Raw genomic sequence first — 9,154 nt, forward strand, 5'->3', positions numbered from 1 at the left:
TACTAATATATAAATGCGATCTGCAAATCCTTCTGATGTTAATTAGATTCTACAGAAATTCTACATAAAAGGAAGCCGGTAGGAATCGTGTTATGCGGACCCCTTCGCCACTGTTACGTAGGGAAACTAACAATAGACCGGATTCTTGGAACTACGGTATATTTAAAAGTAACGAACATTACGTTAAAAATAGTACTCATAGAACTTCTTAGTTCAAATACTTGTACAATAATTCATTTCAATATTCATTTGGTAAGATCTTGTTCTTTTAAAAAGTACTCCAGCGATTAAAATATTAACATAACTTTATTTAAATTAATAACTTTTAACCCGAAGTGGACTAAAATATCGACAGCCAAAACATAGATAAGAAACATGTTATAATACCTACCCGTCATTTTATGTAATATTACATGTTTAGTCTCTGTCACCCCTACAGTATACGTCCTATGACGGAAAGTGACAAAATAACTAGTATAATAGACTTAGTACTACTTTTATGGTAGGGACAGTGATATGTAAGTTTAGGCCAATAAACCCATTTAAACCACAACAATTCAAAAATATTATAATTTTTATCAATGTCGTTTTTACAATATCTATTTATCATTAATTATTCGAAGAAAAGTTAATTTTAGTTTTTTCTACGGAATACTGCAGCTGTTGTTAAGATTTAGCACTAATAAAATGTTCTCAATATGAAATGACCACTAAGTATTTATATATTATTAAGTAATATAAAGATTTATTGTTATTTTGTTTGAAAATTTTGATCGCGGATACTCTGAATTATCAGTTGAAAATTAATATTAGCACTAACCCAATTAAAGAATTCCTAATAGAAAACAATAACGGTATTCCATAAGGTTGGACAAGTTGCTTTAAAAAACAATGTCTTGCGAGTGATGCGTTGGGAGTGCAGACACAGCGGTGTTTGTGAGTGTTGCCAGGTCGCGGTAGGATTAGTTCACATAACAAACTTTCCAATGATGATACCAATTATAGCCATGCCCACCGCGGTGCCTAGCCATGTCAACAAAGCCACCTGCGCGTTCTTCTCGGGCCCGTAAGAATGCGCACGCGACACCCGATCGACCCCGCTCGCCGACTGACGCAGGCGGTCTAGCTCCCGTGTTAATTGTCAGATTTTCACGTCTTAATTTGCTTTCTTCTTCCGACGCAAGAATTGTTTCCGTAATCGTGTTTGGTGGATCACTTTTCGCATTTTCAGATTTAGACAAATATTTTGCCGTGTTTGCGCTTAAAGTTCCTGTTCTGTGTTTATCATCCTTCCTCTTTTCTTCATTCTGAACGAGATCTTCTTCAGATTTCGCAGTGGTCTTTGATTTATCTGTAACTGCAACCCGTTCCTCGGTTACTTCGTTCTCAGTGAAATCATTTTCGATAGCATAAGGACCACGCGGAGTCTCGAAAACGCACTTCAATTTGTATTCCATGACCTGGTCAGGGCTTACCTCTTTCCACACTTCATACATATGAGTTTTACTATCAGGAGCAATAACACTTTGCACCATAAACTTGTGTTTGTAATTTTCACACGGATCAATATAGACTTGTTGAAGCGTTACTGCAACTTCCACTTTTGACTTAGGTTCAAGTTCACCAAAGTGGGACGTACACAATAATACTTTGGTGCAGTTGTCTTTATCTTGAAAATAACTCTATCATTCGTGGGGTTTGTAAGCCGTATGTAGCTTGTGTAGTCCTGCTCGTACAGTGTGTTGAATTGAAGTTCATTCTGTGGCTCTATAGTCAACACTTGTTTCCGCATTTTGTAATATTCTAAGTGACGTCGGCCAACTTTGTAGGTTATTTCGTTCGTACCGTGTCAATCAATCAAAGCGAGATATAAATTCACGAGCCAGCGCGTTAGAATGTGCGTACCGACTGAGCGCGGCGTATGACCGGCCACCGCTGCCTGCCAACACGCACACCTGGTCAGATGACGTACGTAGTGCGTCGAACAATAGGGAACCGGTTTGCGGGTAGCGTTTCCGTTGCACTAAGGACTCGTGATTATTTATAACTACCTTAAATTAAATGTTGTTATTAGTTTTACGTTTAATGAGCCAACTTTTAAAATCAGTGACCCTATTTATAATAAAGTAACAACAAATTACCAATTACGGCATATCACAACACGCCGAATCCTGCCTGTAAGTGGTAATTTGTCTTACCCTGGACAAATTGTGTCCGATCAAATGTGATACGAATGAACTAACGAAGTTTGGCCGGTGCGTCTTACAAATTTGCTTTGCTTTCGACCTCGTTCCTTTGGGAAGTCATTTCGCCACAACATTTATGTGGGTTATATTATCCTTGTGATAAATTGTGGTTTAATTGGGTACGGGAATATGTTGAGGGCTAGGGAGTCTGCGAGCATATTGCAATTTTTTGTATTGTTTTGCGCAATTAATAAAATTACAAAAACTAAACGTACCTAAAACAAAAATACGGTGTCTTAATTTTTCTATTCTGATTTCGATTGTGTTTTATTAATACTTAATAATTACAATAATTTTAAAGCAGAACAATAATTCTGAAGTTATCTTTACCGTCTGCATAAACACTATAAAATGATCCTTATTTTGTAATAACTAGATAGCTTTCGCGTATCTACAAGTGTTTATGACATTATTATAACCTTAATTGTGCTCAACACACGTAGTTTGGGAACATTATCACTTTTATTGTGTTAGAAATCTCTATAAAAGGTATCTAATTCCTTAATCCTAGTGAATTTTGTCGAATTAAGCGTAGAGCGTATATGTGACTAGAACAGTTTAAAAGATATGAAAATTTTGTTTTTCTAATTTCATTTTAATTCCGTTGTATCAAAGGTTGATTATAATTTACATTAGCCGTTTGTCCGAAGACAGGCGATAAATTACTAATAAAAAAATATTCATTCAGAAATTTTATTAGTTCAAGCAATTAGTCATAGCATCACAGTTGTTCTCGTGCAACAATTTGACAGTCTGCGCGGTGCCTAAACTTAAAACAAACGTCTATCAACCGTTAATATCAAATCTATTATCAGATTTCTGCGAGGTCTCGATACAATATAAGTGAAATTAACTAACTTACCACATGCACGTGCTTTATAATTGGATTGCAATCTCACAGTATTGGTAAAGTTCAGAGAGCGTTTGAAAGGCAATTTACAGGGATTTACGGGTTTAGAACTTCAAAGGTCTACGTCGTCTTTATGCGCAATATCACTGTGTGTTCGACATTGCAATTAAAATGGATTTAATACAAATACCTACTTTAAACCACTTGTGTTTACGTACAAATAAATCAGCGGGAGTTTATTAAATATGACTTTTCCAGATCTTGGTGTTTCCGATATTTTTTTTATTGCTTTGAATGACGAGATGAGCTTGCCGTTCGCCTGATAGTAAGCGATACGTCCGCCAATAAACAGTAGTAACACCATCAAACTCCTTGAATTACAAAGTATTGTTTGGTATTCCACTACGCTCGCCATCCTGAGACGCGAGATGTCAAGTTTTATTATGTCCATTAGTTACACTGGCTAGAAATCACATATTATATATTTCACAATAATCACATATTATTTTTGTATTGTTCCTTTTTTTCCTAATCTTTTAATATATAATTTGCATGAGGAAAATATTTTTGATTGTTGATTAATTTTCAAAAATTCACATAAACCTCTAAATGGATCTGGTAGAAAATTAGGAAACAGTCTAAAATGCAGGACGAGACAAGTTCCGTTAAAATATTTCCCAGAGGGAGGAGCTGTGAACGAAGGTTAGTATTTAATAAACACTGCTTTAATTAAAAGTTACAATACGGCGAGAGTTGTTGGGAAAATTATAATCTGACGTAATTAAATGAAACATCAAACATATTAATAATTAAACATGGAATAATGTGTAATGTAAATATTAATTTTGAGCTAATTAATGCTTGTTAACTTCATTATTGCGGATCCATTGAAATAAATAATATAATATACAATTGATCGCCTAGAAACGAAATAAAAGAAAATAAATAAAACTAACATTAGTTTAAGCGATTTAGGTAGGGTTGTAAGGCACTGTGTCCCCAAAATAACCGACAGTCGCCCCCATAAAGTTTGGCCGATAGTAATAAGGAACTTGCTCTGCTAAATAAAAAAAAATAAAGAAAAATAATTTAACGATTTACAAACAAAACAAACTAAAACCTCAATATAAATAATTGCTCATAATAATCCAACAAACCTTCGGCCCCTACAACTCCAATGTAATGTAAAATTAGATTATTAAATTAGGACCGCGAAGGTTAGGCGAAATTCGCGTAAAAATTTAAGCACCTACCGAGGGGTCCTCAGACGCTCAGCCAGTCGTCAATGCGTATTTAATCAGTTTAATCGAGGGTTAATTGGCTTAATTACTGGATTCAGTTAAAGGAAACCCACTGATGAATTAAAGTAAAAAATGATTATGTGAATTATTCTGTTATTTTATGTTATTGTTAATGAATTAGAGTTATATTTTGATATAGTATTTTAATCGTTTTGGACATGTCGTTTGAAATGAAAACAAACATTTAACTTCGCATCGAACAGACAGAGTGCGATTATCTTGAATTACGGGAGGCTATCGCACATTTTTCAATACCGATCTATGAGTCTAGTTTTTTGGCTGCGAATATGCTCGTGTGAATTTTTTTCACGGGATAAAAATGATGCCTATTGCTAAGAGTAAGGAAGTTTCCAATTAGTTCAAAACAATTCAAAAACGCTTTAGTAGTTCCTGAGATCAGTGCGTTCAAACAAACAACTCTTCAGCTTGATATTATAATACACTATAGTATATCTAATTAATACTTTCGCCCAAGCTAGTTACGCGCTGTTCTTATCTAAAACAAATGTTGGTGGTTAAAGCAAACATTTGTCCAAATACAGATGACTGAACGTGCGACCGTGATTCATAAATATCTCGTCATCGCCAGGCACCACTACGACACATTTGGTGATTACATCGTACATCACCTAAAGACAATAACATCTAAACTAGAAACGAACTGAGAGACTGTGTTATATAAAAAAATATGTTTCTGTTTCGTACAATATTTGTAATACCTATATATACATATATATTCCCACGTAACTATGTAGATTTGAATTCTAACTACATAACCATAAAGTTTATTTTTCTCAACATAGAAAAACATTTCACACTCACCCATTTTCAACTTTTCCAGTTGCTCGACAGGCACGTCCTGAAACAAAGGAATTGTTTGAAATTTTTCTTTCTGGGTCGTATCGATTTTATCGACACTTCAGCAGTTGTTTTATACCATTCACTACAAGATCAATTTTCACTTCGTTTTGATGTTCTATTATAGAAGACACTTTCTTCACGAAAGCTAACCAGGTTTGAACATGATAAAGAAATTAGTAGATAGGAATAAGATTTTACTAACGTATTCGTGGTCGGAATCGCCGACCAATTTTAACCTATTAAGTAGGTGATCATTGGATGCATCCGCTTTCGACAGGTCCGTCTGGAAATCTTTCGGGGAGTCCACTGCTGAGCATAGGTTAGCCACTTTATGTGACTGATGATGATGATAAAGGAGGTAATCTTCGTGGGCGAGTGCTAGGAGGACGTTGCGTCGCGGACGCCTCTCCATTAATAGGTTGAAATGTCGGCGAATCCAACTACGACTACATGAGTAAATCCGTGTTGCTATCTAGTAATTTAATGTCTCGCGTAAGTTATAATAATATTATGATGACGAAAAATTGAGATAGAAGTTAGTATTGCTTATAGATATTATAGAAGTTAGTATTGGTTCTCTTATATCGGTTGCAAGGACTGAAGTTGTAACGTGTCTGTAGGTACCAATTCAATGTGAGATTATGAAAATCGAGCATTGAAAAGAATCACTTTGATATAGTTTTCTCGTGTAGAAGATTATGGTCGGTATCAAGGCGGGTATAAAGTACATCCAGTTTTCTTCTATAATAAGAGCTTTAAAAATGTATTCCATCCATCATGAAATTCATATATTTTCTATGTACAGTCAGCCACAAAAGCAACTGATTCAAATCGCCAGTAAAATTTTTGTCCGTATCGACAATCGTTTTTTCACTTTGATAAACTTAAGAAGGTTTACTTTATTTTAGATGAATAGAAATGAATATTTCAATTCAAGTTAATGTGCCGCTCTTGTGGCTTACTGTACCAGTGTACATTGTAATCGATGTGCATGTGTGGACTGTTCTGCCTATTTCGCTTACATTTCTAATTTCTAATTGCTAGAGGTGCTGGGAGGAAATAATCATAGGGATAATAGAGAAATTTCATGATTCCTGAGAGGGTTGTGCAGTCATATAAAAATTTAAATTAATTTATTCCTTATTTCACGAGCCTATAAATGAACTGCTCTAAACTTTTTTTTTCTCTTCTCACTTTATCATGTACTGTAGTCTTTACCCTAAACTGATTGAAAAGAGCAACACCAGAGTTTCTTGCCCGTTCTTCTCTGGTGAAAACTGCTTTCCGAACTGGTGGTAGAGTTAATATTGACGGAATCTAAATAATGTATAACATTTTACAGATTCAAATAAATCATTTCATTTCATTTCATATTGCGGCACCGGTTTAATTGGATTTTTCTAAAATGATTGATCACGCAATACCACTTTAGTTTCCAATATGTCTGCGCTTCGCCATTTGCATGATACAAAATATATTTATAGTATTATGTAATATGAATAGTACATGTAATTTAGTATTATGTATGGATGATGATATCGAAATATACAAGTTATTTTTAAATACAAAGCCAACCTGCTATATAGGTCGCCTTGTTGTGATCACAATAATAGAATTGGTGACTTGTCGATATTTGATGGAGTGAGGTCAATATTTACCTATTTTATGGTATTGACGCGTAAACAAGCTTCATCTTGGTACCACAATAATCATGTATGGGTGGCAGGGGCGTAACTACTGCTGTATTATTCGTATCATTGATACGGGGCCCCTGAGCTCTGGGGCCCCTCTTGCCCCATGCCTACATTAAACTGCGCGGGAACCCAAAATTTTGCACTGCCCTGAAGAGCCCCCAACAAATATTGATATAGGGACCCTCAATGGCAAGCTACGTTACTGATAGGAGGATTAAAGATTAAAATCGTAACTGGTTGTTCGGACCTTCGCAAATCACTTACACCGTACGAAACTCAAGCTCAAGCAAGCTTGATGAACAGTGGTCCTACTCCGGTTGAGTCAAGGTATGTTGTAAAGATACAGGTTTTCTGTAAGAATCTGGCAGTTTATTAACCTGGGAGTCACAGAATGAGATAATTTGACCATATAAAACGCAATAACTAAGTAATTTGAAATTTACGACGATGTTCTTTAAAACTATAGTAGCTAATCCGTCTGTTTGATGTAGACTGATCAGCAGATCGCTGTAAGCAGACGAATTAATTTTAATTGCGTACTACATTAGACGTATTTAAACTAAGCCATCTTCAACCCGATTAGTTGAAGACTGGCTCTAAGCAAAGCAAGTAATTAGATTTAGTCAAAGGATTGGATTAAGTTTACGGTGACTATTCTTATCTGTGCAGTAGGCGTATTATCGTATCTTGAAGCAATCCAAGCCTGCTTTTATCAATTAAAGGCTTCTTCATTGACATTACCTAACAGTCAAAGCTACAGTTACTTTGTCAAAATGGGCGTTTGTTTTGTGGCTTTTACTTAAGCGATCTGTATGTTGAAGTAGGCGTTTTTTGCGAGGCTTTCACACCCACCAATACAACTCCTGTAAGCAAGGGTGAACAGTGGCACACATTTTGATGACACCGAGCGCGTAGCTCGGCGAATCGCTGGGAGCAGTAATCAGTCTTAACCCGCAAGTAAATTATATAAAACGATACGAAGGAGTTAGAAATATATTTTTCCACTTCCCTCCATGGCAAAGCGGGAGACAAAATTATGAAAAGATGCAGTATAAATTGATGAAACAGATGTTCTGGTTTATAATGTAGGTGTTACTTTCACTTCTAAAGTTCTTGAAACTGGCTGTAAATCTGTAAACATAAGTCGTTGTTATTGAATAATGATAGAAGTTTTTGCATTATTTATTGTTATTAGCTAAGATTTACCACTATAAATGTGAGGGTTCAAGCCTTACCGCACCAGCGAAAAGCGGGTTAGATAATTTTATTCTAATTAGCTGAATAGCCTAGTTTGGTGTGGAACGGACTGCCAAGACGAATGTCCACAGGTCAATCCCAACGGCACACATCTCTGAGTTTTCTAAAAAATGTGTGTATTCTTTGTGAATTTATCGTTCGCTTTAACGGTGAAGGAAAACATTGTGAAGAAACCTGCACATCTGAGAAGTTCTCTATAGGAATTTCGAAGGAGTGTGAAGTCTACCAATCCGCACTAGGCCAGCGTGGTGGACTAAGGCCTAATCCCTCTCAGTAGTAGAGGTAGCCCGTGCTCAGCAGTGGGCAAGTATATAATACAGGGCTGATATTATTATTATTATTAATTAGCTGAATAATACATAGGTAAAATTTCGAAGGCACTATGTTCTTGCGGAATTAAAAGTTGGGTAGGTAAGTAACCAGTTAGATATACGGTCGCTACCACTAGAAATCGCTTCAGGAGAAAATCTGATAACTTTCTTTCCACAACAATTTTAAAGCTATTTATATTTTCCATTAATACACGAATAAAACATTCTCCAATCTACAATGATATGCTAGCTTACGTCTGCAAACACCCAGTTGAAGTACCAGCGGGTCATTAGCCGTCGGCATAATTGTCAACAGACGCCGAAAATATCCCAAATATCCAGCGCGTCCTGACATCAAAGTAATAAAATCCTATTTGCATATTAAGAGATGACAAAATTCGCGCGAGGAATATTAAACTGTCGACTCTCAGTTTGGCGGTTCGGTTTTATAGCAACTAAGTACAGATGGTAAACTTAACGTCGGAGATACGTGTAAGATTGTGTAATGTGTAGTCAATTGTTAGTTTTTATTGTTTTTTAATACACTGTGTGTTTAATATAAATACAAGTTAACTGCGCGGTTCACTCACTCTTCCGATCATTCTTCAGGCGATTTTACTGCATTCCTTTCCCG

At 35.8% G+C, this 9,154-nt stretch overlaps 1 pseudogene; it reads right to left on the reverse strand.

Moving 5' to 3' along the window:
* Positions 1 to 62: 62 nt before the first annotated feature.
* On the reverse strand, positions 63 to 2,026 carry LOC119193257 (annotated as a pseudogene).
* Between the last annotated feature and the right edge of the window lie 7,128 nt (positions 2,027 to 9,154).

Source organism: Manduca sexta, unplaced genomic scaffold (genome assembly GCF_014839805.1).
Source record: "Manduca sexta isolate Smith_Timp_Sample1 unplaced genomic scaffold, JHU_Msex_v1.0 HiC_scaffold_3831, whole genome shotgun sequence".
NCBI lineage: Eukaryota > Metazoa > Arthropoda > Insecta > Lepidoptera > Sphingidae > Manduca > Manduca sexta.